The 11,976-nt window shown below is 34.7% G+C and overlaps 1 long non-coding RNA gene across 1 annotated transcript; it reads left to right on the top strand.

Annotated features, from left to right (window-relative positions):
- The first annotated feature begins 3,989 nt into the window (after positions 1-3,989).
- Positions 3,990-11,976, top strand: LOC139493248 (uncharacterized). The gene is made up of 3 exons (XR_011656956.1): positions 3,990-4,375; positions 10,392-10,541; positions 11,736-11,976. It is a non-coding gene; the product is annotated as an uncharacterized lncRNA (long non-coding RNA).

Genomic DNA, 11,976 nt, shown 5'->3' with positions numbered 1-11,976 from the left:
TAATTAAAAGTTTTAATAAACAAATAAATATTATTACACAAAATATATTTGATATATTACTTTTTAGGTCAGGATGCAAAAAAAGATTCGTGTAATTGATATTTTCAAATTGGATGACATTTGAACAATACACGTTTTGTTCTGAATAAATTGTGGGGTTCCCCAGTCCAAAACTAGGACTTTCCAAAGTCAATGTACTATAGTATTCGGGGAAAGTGGGCGACACAGGTTTCCCATGAATGACACAAGGAAGTTTAAAAAAAGTCTTCACTTGACAGTATGAAATATAGTTAATAAAACAAATACATACAAAAGCGAAGATGGGGTATGATCGCAAATGAAACAACTCTTCACAAAATATTAAATGACACCAAAATTACAACTTTTGATCACCGTAAAGCCTTCAACAATGAGCAAAGCACAAAAAAGAAAGAAAAACAAATATGTAACACAGAGCAACAAACAACGACTACTTAGTTACATGCTCCTCACTTGGAACAGGCACATACAGATCTGAGAGTACTCGCAGTTACTGCCAGCTTGTTCTAAGCCAACAATAACCAATAAATAAAGAATGCATATAAGACTAAACTGGCATGCTGACATTGGAATCTTTTTACGTCTAATGAACAAAATCGGTGTTGAACGGTTCTCAATAAAAGCCACCTCCTTTCTTATCTTATACCGCAGTCCCACTAGGCCATGATCGCACTACGATCTGTGAAAAAAATGCAAATTTTGATGATCGTAGTACGATCGTGTAGATCGCAGGAAGGTCGTAGCGGTGTCGTGGTGAAGTCTTCAAGATCGTGATGAGCGTGGCCAACTTTGAACATGTTCAAAACAATCGTGGTGCGGTCGTGGCGAAATCAGAACGTAATAGAAGCGTAGTGAGAGCGCACTAAGGTCGTAGTAAGATCGCAAAGGTCGCTGTACCATCGTAGCGAGAGCGTGATTCTATTCAAAGAGACGACGCTACGATCTCACAGCGACGTTCTTACGACCTCACTACGACCATCACGTTCTCACCGCGACCCAAGTACGCTTCCACTACGACTATACCACGTTTACACCACGCTGTTTAAGACCATAGTACGATTCTAGCACGCCCTTGACGTCATCATCACGCTCTTGCTACGACCTGACTACGTTCATACTACGACCATTATTCTCATTGTCATTTTCACATATATTATATATCTCAAGGTTTTGTTTGTCTGTATGTAGTTCTTGTCCATTTCTCTTACGGCTCAACCATGCTTCTCGTTTATATAGATTAGACTGATGGATTTCCCGTTTGATTGGTTTTACACTAGTAATTTTTGGGGCACTTCATAGCTTGCTGTTCGGTGTGAGCCAAGGCTCCGTGTTGAAGGCTGTACCTTGGCTTATAATGGTTTACTTTTATAAATTGTTACTTGGATGGAGAGTTGTCTCATTGGCACTCATACCACATCTTCATATATCTATTGGCACATCTGTGTCATCTCTGCTATCGTTCACTAAAATATCGTCATTTGAGCTTTATGGACAAGCAAAAGCTTGTAATTTAGGTTGGAATGGTCGGTCCGAAATCTCTGCTTGATCAGGATTCGTTACTTTCAGAGATCCCTCTGCCACTACATCAACCACTAACACCAAGCCCACGTGTTCTAGAAGATTTTGGTGGCATGAAAAATCTATGTATTAATTGACGTAAGCCCCAGTCCCACTAGACCACGATCGCACCACGCTCACCGCGATCTAAAATAAATTTAGATCGTGGTGAGGTCGCGGTATGAGCGGCATGAAAATGTAAATTTTCGTTGCTTTCACGATGCTACTACGTCCTCTCTACGCTTCTACAAAGATCCCGCTACGATTATACCACGTTCTCACCGCGCTTATTCTGCGACCTCACTACGCTTATCAAGATCTTTCTACGCTCTTCACGTTCTCACTACAACTATACCACGAGTTATCCGATTGCAACACGATCTTACTGCGATTATAACACGTTCTTACCACGATTATACTACGTTCATAGCGTGATCTTACTACGTTCTCAGCAATAACGTCAACATCGTGTTCCATATCAATACAGTTCAATTCCTTCTATTTCTGATTAAGTCGTAGATTTCTCAGAAACAATACAGTCATGCCACCAAATTTTACCAGAACATGTGGACATGGTGGTAGGAGTTGATGTAGAGGCAGAGGGAGCAAAGTAACGAATCCTGATCAAGCAGAGATGTCGGACCGACCAATCCAACCTAAATTACAACCTATTGCTGGTCCATAAAGCTCAATGACGATATTTTAGTGAACGATAGCAGAGATAACATAGATGTATCAATATATGGCTAGTGGGACTGGGGTAGTACTGTACGAGAATAAAGTGTATTATGCCCGCGGGCAAAGCGGTTTCAGTACAAGTTATTAAGAGTTTCTAGTTTTTTTTCATATACATAATTTTATATTTGTTTCAGAAGTAAGGTGGTTCCTGTTGAAACTTACAAAAAAAAAAAAAAAATTTTGGAACTCGTGATACATCGATAAACTGGATAATGTATCTTAAATTAAGAAATTAAGCATTTGTACGACTTTGCCCCCCGCAGCGCTATAGAAAAAAAAACAGTACATTAACGGGTGTTAGACAGACTCTTTTTAGATGATACACGGACTCTTTTTAGTTGTAACACGGACACTTTTTATTAATAGAATCACTCGTGCATGATCAGTGAGTTCATGGGCACTTTAACTTTCAATTAGATTTGAACTTTTTGGTTTTACCGAAATATTTGATTCTTTTTTTTTTAATAAAATATTTACGTTAGAATCAATATTTTTTCAAACAATTCCATTAAAAATACTATTCATATCAGTGCACCAAGGGATTAGCCTATTAACTTCAAAAGCGGGGGGATGATTTTCTCCTAAAAAGGATAGTTTGATCCCAAATTTTAATAAATAAATATTGCTATTGTCAGGCAGATGACAATTTAATGTTCTACATTTTCCATGATTTTTCGAATGCCGTATAGTCATAATTTCAAAAAACTATATGTTTGGGTAATGGCTTTGGAAAACTAAATAATTAATGTACTCAGAAAAGAATATACCGACCACTTTATGAAGCAAACAAATCGGTTATTAAATATATTTTCTTCAATATATGGACATGAATAGTATTTTATAGAATGCTAAAAGTAAAGAAATGATGATATCGACTTTTATATTTCAATAAAAAAGACAGAAAATATGTAAATAAAGATAAAATCGTATCAAAAGATAAAATCCCTGTATATCAACTGACCAATGCACGATTGATCCTATCAATAAAAAAAAATGATATAAAATAAAAAGTGTTCGTGTAATACATGAAATGGCACATCCTGCATTTTTTCATTAAAATACCATAGCCCGTTTATCTTAAAAACAATTTAGCCCCTCCCCCTTTCCGCCTTTCCGTTTCCTCCATTAAAATCAAACGTTAGCTTACTAAAATATTTCTTTACTATATTCTTTTTTATGAAGTTGCATTTTAAAATGTCTCAAATGTGTACAATATTCATCTTTTTCTTGAAATATTTTTTTTTTTATAAAATTAATTTGATTCTGTTTCTTTTTTAAACTCTCGATTGAAGGGAAATGAAACATGTGTTTAAAATATAACTTACATTTACTGCTTAATGGTCATTTGGGTTTCTCAAATTTTAAGTCTTGTAAAATATACTACTACTTTATTGAAACGTCGTACAAGTCAGAGACATTTACAGAAGTAACAAAAAAAAAACCAAAGAGGAAACAACATGCCGTTTAGATTGTCTGCATTAGTAGTCAGGTCAAGGTCTTGACCTGAAGCTGACTACTCGTGCAGAAAAACTGTTACCGGTATATTCTTTGTTACCTGTGTATTGTATCTAATACATATTTCTATCTTCTATTAACATTTAAAAATTTCACTTAGTCACGATTGTATTTTTGCAATACAAGATGACATTCTTTACAAATCAAATTCTTCCTGGTTTTTATATCTCAGACAGTAATTGTATTAATTTCAAATGGCGAATCGGGTGTTAGGATTATGTACAGAGTGTACTATCGGGAATGACGCGGAGTCTTGCTTGGTGAAGCTGAAACCAACTTTCTGTTAAATATCCGTAATCATAACGAAATAGTACAATGTCCAGCATCGGTACAAGGTTTTTTGTCTTCACATATTTATTTTCCGTCATATTTCTGTTGCAATTAGTTGGCTTCTTCTCTCCATATTGGGATATACAGTGTGTGGATAATACAGATCTTAACATTACTACTACAGAAAACAAGACATGTTTTTACCAAGGATTATTTTATGGATGTGACGACGACGGGAAATGTAGACTAACAAACCGTAAGCTAAAATATCAAGCAGTATGCTAAATATGTAATTAAAAGTTACAAGAAGTTGATATCATCATAATATAGGTCTAGTATTTAGTTATATATTCATATTGCAATTAAACGCAAGAACATGTCTCTTCAAAGAGTGTTTTTGAATGAGTTTGCTGTTTAACTTTTGTTACCGATGAGTTCATGTCGCTGCTGGCGGGTTATAAGTCATTGAGGGAACGCTGGTACTATAGTATTGGCCTTATACCAAATTAATGATCTTAACTGTTTAATATCTTAAACAAATAATGATTTGTGATGATGTAATTAATGTTTTTTTTATTTTCTTTGAAAAAACTGTTATTCACTGAGGACCACTATCGAAGTAAATATCAGTTTTCAGAAGTCAATTAAACCAATGGAGTACCGAGAAAAATCTATATGTTATGGCAATAATTCAACATGTAAAAACGTTTTGCGCGATGAGTATACTTTTATAGCAGGTGAATTATTATATGATTATGTGTTCAAAATCCAATTCATGTACAACCAGGACTGGATAGCGTTGTCTAACCACAGTAACAACAAACTTACTTATAAAATTTACTAAAATTTATCAAATGTAGATACACATATTTGTTTTCGACGTTTGGCTGTACACGTATAAATCATATAGCAAATAGGATATAACATTTACGGAGCCGCGGGGATGTAATACAGATACATATGTATTGAAAATCAATTGCTCTGTATAGATATAAGATGTGATATGAGTGCCAATAGACGGGTTAAGCCTCGGTCACACCTTAATGCCTCGGTCACACCTTACCGGATAGCACTAAGGGACGCCTAACGGATGAAAATAAAAGTTGTCCGTTGACAAAATTGTTATCCGTTGGGCGTCCGTTGATGTACTGACTGAATAAAACGGACGTGTGACGGATGTACCGGATATGCAACGTACAAGAAACGAATACGTACCGGACAGAACGGATGTCGAACGTACATCCAACTGACGAGTACCGCATAAAACGGACACCTAACGGAAGCGTATAGGATAAAACGGATAAACAAGATATACAAAAAAAATAAAAGGTGACAATAATAATACATGTAAATCGCATAAACATTCATAATGTTTCTGTGTAACTGGTTTTGGTTGGGTGTTCATAATACCACCAAAGGGCAGTGTCTGGCCTGAACAAGAGCTGTTGATTGTGAAGACGTGCCTATACGTTAAGATCGATTATGAATAATAAGAATTCATGAACCTTAAGAAATCTGACATACCAATAATTGGCATTTCTGACGCGAAATTTTCAATTGGCATTTATCCGTTTCAGGTCCGTTCAACATCCGTTTTATCCGTTATACGCCCGGTAGGAGTCCGTTTCTCATCCGTCCAACATCCGTTTTATCCGTTAAACGTCCGGTTGAAAATCGTTGGTGAATTTATCTTCCAGACCTCCAACGGATGCATAACGGACACGTAACGGATACAAAACGGAAACGAAACGGACGAGTACCGTACAAAACGGACGTCTAACGGACGTTCAACGGAAAGTTTTGAACATGCTCAAATTTTCCACCGGACAGAAAGAACGTCGACGGATAAAACGTGCGATAAACGGACATGCAACGGATATGGACGGACGTCTAACGGATAAGAACGGACGTGTTACGGTCATGAACGGATTGAAAAATAGTTATCCGTTAGGCGTCCGTTCGAGCTATCCGGTAAGGTGTGAACTATTTTGATTTTTTTTACATTTCTTTTTTTCTCGGCGTTGTATGTCTTTTAAAATTGTGTTTATTTTATGATGTCACACTTAGTGGTACTTAGTGGTCAATTTACCTTTGACTTATGAACTTGAAAGTGAATTGGGTTCTACATATGCACACGGGTTGAGTATGTGCCTAGACCTTGAAAATAAACAGGGAGATTTTAATCTGGACTAAGTATTACTAAGTTTGAACAAAATCCTAAAACGATGTTGAGTCTAGAGTGTTATCACAAGGAAGGTTTTTTTTATAATTAAGTCCAATCAAGAGTTCGAAATGGTGAAGTTGTAATCAACCCTTCGTAAACGTTACAGACTCCAGATCAGGAGTTTGTTGACCGTTTTATATGGAATATCAGATATTTTTTACAGATGATAGCGGATATGTTCCCAATCCCGTTCAGTTTTCACGAATGTGACTACTGAACTAGTCTTATTACCAGGTTTAACGGCACTAATATGAGTAACACGACGGGTGCTACATGCCGAACAGGATCTGTTTAGCCTTTTGGTGCATCTGAGATCATCCCCAGTTTTTGTTTGGTTCGAGTTGCTTATTCTATGTCCCGTTTGAGTGGTTTTACACTAGTAATTTTTGGGGCCCTTTATAGCTTGCTGTTCGTTGAGAGCTTAGGCTCCGTACCGTACCTCGACTTATAATGGTTTACTTATAAATTGTGACTTGGATGAATAGTTTTATCATTGACACTCATACCACATCCATCTATATCTATTTGTGTACTATTTTTGTTAGTTTGTCTTTTTTTTAACTATTGCGTTGTTTATTTTCGATTTATGAGTTTGAATGCCTGACTGGTATATTTCATCCCTCTTTTATCAAAGGTGTATCGTGTAAAGACGGACGGAAGAACGGAAAGTCTATACTGTTACACGAGCCCCCTCCCCCCCCCCCTTTCGTTTGTTGGCGAGATGAGGAAACCCATTTGAAACGGACATACAGACAAATGTTATTTTACACGTTAACAACAGAGGCACGAAGGGTCGATTGAATTTACATTAATGAAAGTCCGTTATTCGAAATGAGATTGTACTAGAAACAATGTCAGCTGAAGGTTACTTTTTTTTTCTTTTAATGTCTTGCATACTTTTTATTTCTAAAATCAAAACCATTACAAAAGTTATCATCTTATCAAAGACGCTCGATTATGATATATATATATGTTACAGTAAATAGGTGAAATTAGGAATTACATGTAATTACTAAACACTTCAGTAAATACCTGTAATTACTAGCCAATTTAGTAATTACATGTATTTACTAGTTGTTTCAGTGATTACTGGTAATCACTGATTTTTTTTGTCATTTTTACAGCTATTTACTAACTTGATGTTTTTGTTTTAAAATTAAAAACATAATTCAAGATACCAAATAAGAAAGTAAAGGGGTAGGGATTTTAAGGGCGCTAACTTAAGAATGTAGGAATATAATGCACATCCAAAGTGCATACTCTTTAGTGTTTGTGAATTGAAACTGGAAAATGGTTGTTTTATAGGTTTTGAAACTCCGTAAATATATGTATGCAAGACAATGATATCTATCCAAAATCAAACTAAAATCTCCATCATGCACTGTGGTTCAAAACTTAAAAAAAAACTTTCTCCAAATATCCTGGATTTCTACCAAACTTGGACAGAAGCTAAATGTTTATGATCATAAAATAATATCCAAAAGTAAAGTTTGAAAAAAAAATCCTTTTTTTCGTATATTACTTATAAATGGACTAGTTTTGTCCCAGTTAACATTACATACACTCTGTAGTTAAAGTTTTTAAAACATTAGATTTTATAAATCATCCTGGATTTTTACCCAATTTTGACTGAAGCTTCTTACAGTACTAGTCAACAGATAGTATTTAGAGGAAAATTTTAATATTTTTTCCTCATTTTTGTTGAGCCTGCGATTAACAGCAAAAGTAGCCGAGACTATTTGTTCTGCAAAAACCCTTACAATTTTAATAGCTATATACATCGATAACCCATCTCCAGCTAGGGGTTGATTTGAAGGTCACATGAATACGTATTCAATGAGGTCCAAATATTCACTTGCAAGTGCACAACTCATCAACCTTGTTTCTCAGCTAATTTAACAAAATAAAACCAGAATGGCTGCTAACAGTGAATTATAATTTTACAATATCATTTTTATAAATGATTTAACAACAAAAAAAAGATATTTTTTTTTATATATCTCGAAGCTAATGCACATAACAGTTCATTCCAGTTCTTAACCTACATAACGTTATCTTATCTTTATAAGGTAATAAGTCTAAATATTCTTCAAATTCAAAGAGTTCTGTAAAAAGTTAAGACATAATGTTTTGGGAGAATTTTCCATTTCTGATTTCCATGTCTGCTGAAGTTGGTCAAAAATTATCTGTATTATAATGCTCAACTTAAACCATTTTGGATTAAAACTAAAATTACTCTGATTTAGCCAAATATTTGAAAGTCCATATTTATTCAAGATATTTTTTATACATATCAACCATTCAAAATTTTAAGAGTACTAACTGATCGTCAAGTTAGTATTACACAGATAAAACAATGTTGTATTATGGTCAGGTGATCAAAAGTTATGGTTGTTTTAGCAGTCAGTAAATAGGTGTAAATATTCATTTTAAATTTAGTAATTACTGGTAATAACTGGGCCGTTTAAGGAATTACTTGTATTAACTAAGTGCATCGGGAATTACCTGTAATTCCTAAATTTTAGTAATTACATGTAATTCCTAATTTCACCTATTTACTGTAACATATATATAACTCGTCTAAACATCAACCCAACAATTTTAGATCTGTAAACTTGCTTTCGCAATTTTTTTGTTCTCCCCTCGCAGGGATTCGAACCCATGCTACTGATATATCGTGACACCAAATCGCCTGCACTGTAGCCGTCCCGCTAGACCACACGACCACCTGGGCTTCATAAAATGGGGCTTTTGGTGGCCGGATGTTACCTTTCCACTTCAGTTTTAATCTAGCGTCGTACTACAGTACTTGATATAAGGCATGGAGATGTTATTTTTACAGATCAGCTAAATTATCTATATTAAAGGATCCTACAAATTGTAAGATACAGTCACAGACAATAACTATATTTATAAGTACGTCTGAGCCAGTGACAACTCTACAACAGATTTAGCCATCCGATCACCAGCAGTAATTGTGATACATGTACATGGCTGTGTACATTCTGTATATACAACTCGTATTAACATCAACCCAACAATGTTAGATCTGTTAGAGTAGATTCGATTCGTAACTTCCTCCCCGACGCCGGGGCTGGAACCTGTACTTTATTTTCTAACTTCTACGACAACACCGCCTAGCATTGCGCAGAGACCTTATCCTCTCCTCTAACTCTAGCTTATAAAAATAAGCTTTCGTTTCGGGAGATGTCACCTTCTTGTAGGAATTGACATTTTGCAAGACAGTGCCACGACAATTTTATACATCTTCCACGACAAAAAATCGTACGATCTGATGTGACCGGGTCTTATCGGTATATCTAGAGTGCTGGACAATATACGTATCTTCATCGCATATACTTTACAGCGCTCAACACCACATTTTATGTGAATGTACAAACCTTCCAGATGTCGTTAACAAGGAAAGGCTAAAAAAATTAACACACACAATGATGCTAAAAATCTCGAAAATCATCTGAAATGAAAGACTGCACAATTTCACGGCCACCATAAAAAATGACCGATACGGGGTGTCGTATTAAACTCGCTTGCAACACATTTAGAATTAGAATCAAAGATCCATGGAGACAATTCAATTGATATCTAAAAATTTGTAGAAAAAAAACTAAATGTATTTATTTGCCCTATCCATTAAGTGAAGAAACTGAATACATTTTAACACCATGACTTCCCACTTATGTTCGGCTGTAATAAAATGCTGGCATGCCTACTTTCATTTATTGTTACCATTTTCCTACGTTGTTTATCATCAAGAAATAAAGCATGGGCCACCACTGAAACCCTACGTTCTTGTAACATTTCTGCTATAAATTTACAACTTACACCGTCTTATAGAATGTCATTTTGATGTGTAATTAAACCTATCCCGATTTTAGAAGGAATTAGGAGGAATGGGGGAGGGGGTGGTACATGTAGTTCGTGGTTTTCAAGCCTGTTCACCCAAAATTTAAAAGAATTTAGCTTATGCAGCAAAGAATTGATTTGAAAGAAAGTATGTAATAATGATCATGAACCTTTCTATTTTCAGTAATTGACAGTAAAGTTTTTGGATTGTCAGTAGGCATAATTGTTGGGAACATTATTGTATTGGTTTTAACGATCCTTGTTCTGGCTCATGCATACAAGGATTATGCAAAATCGATGAAGACAGGAGCAATGCTTATGTTTGCAACAACAGGTAAACTTATGTAAAAGCTGAGTGTTCTATAGATATAGGAAGATGTGGTATGAGTGCCAATGAGAAAACTTTCCATCCAAATAACAATTAATATAAGGAAACAATTATAGGTCAAGGTACGGCCGTCGATACGGAGCTTTAGCTTACACCGAACAGCAAGCTGCAAAGGGCCCAAAAAATTGCTAGACTAAGTATAAAAGCAATCGAACGGGAACACCAACGGTCTAATCTATATAAGAAATATTTCTAAATTGGTTACACATAAAAAAAAATTTATTTAAAAACCTCGGCTTCGCTTCTGTTTTTGAACATTGCTAAATCATTACCAAGAATCAACTAACCGATACATCGAAGAATTTTTATTATGACTTAATACATAGGGTTTGATACATTTATGGTTGACATACGGTAACTGATATCAACATCATCACGAAAACTTGATACAGAACAATTGCCATTGATTATATTACACATACATTTAAATACTTGTGTTTTATACTGCGTAGTACACAATTGTATATACATTGTAATAAATGTCTTTAATTTCTGATAACAGTGCATGTTTACCAAATCTTAAAATCATTATTTTAGAGGACATACAAGAATTATGGTTGTGTCAGAGAATACGTTTTATAGAAATTTGATAATGTAGACCTACTAAAAGATGTACATACATGTGTCTATGATGCAATAATAGATTACTTACTGGAAACTCTACATAATGTGTATGATATAGTATACAACATGAAACAGTGTCCTCAAATAGTGACCATATTATGATAAGAATAAACGGCATAAAATATATACTATATGTATTTATAGTTGAAGTTATTTAAAATTTCGACTCATTACATAGTTTTTGTTTCATGAACTTCTGCTTCGGAATCGCAACACATAATATTTTCCCGAAGAAATTCGTTACGTTGATCTAAAACAAAAACATATCATTATATAAAATTGAACTTGGTTCTATCGGTCAGGATCAGTTATGAAAGTGAATTTGCAAAGCAGTGCGTTGTTTATTTTATAAAATATAAAGGAAAAGTTTTCTTTCAGATTCCTCAAGCCGCATATCATGATTTTAGTACTAAATAATATACATTTCATACAGGTGTGTAAATATTTATATATTACTCACATACATATCTATGTACTTTTTTTCTTTTTCTTATTTCTGTTTTAATATATTTGTAGAGATAATGAATATTGCGTCTATACTATTAGTTTGGGAATTTCCATTCGGCGTTAACAGTGGTTGGAGTTGCTGGTTGTTTTCCTGGTCCGCTGCCATTTTTATAATCATCATTGGATGTGCCTTAGTTTGTTGCTTTTTATCGATCTGTGGAGAGTAGAGCGGACATACTTTTTATATTTATCATTATGTTGTAGATTAAGATTGTAAAATGTATCATGAATAAAATGATAACATTCTTAA

This window comes from Mytilus edulis, chromosome 10, assembly GCF_963676685.1.
Source record: "Mytilus edulis chromosome 10, xbMytEdul2.2, whole genome shotgun sequence".
NCBI lineage: Eukaryota > Metazoa > Mollusca > Bivalvia > Mytilida > Mytilidae > Mytilus > Mytilus edulis.
The sequence above is the reverse complement of the archived record's forward strand: the minus strand, read 5'-3'. Positions and strand labels throughout refer to the sequence as shown.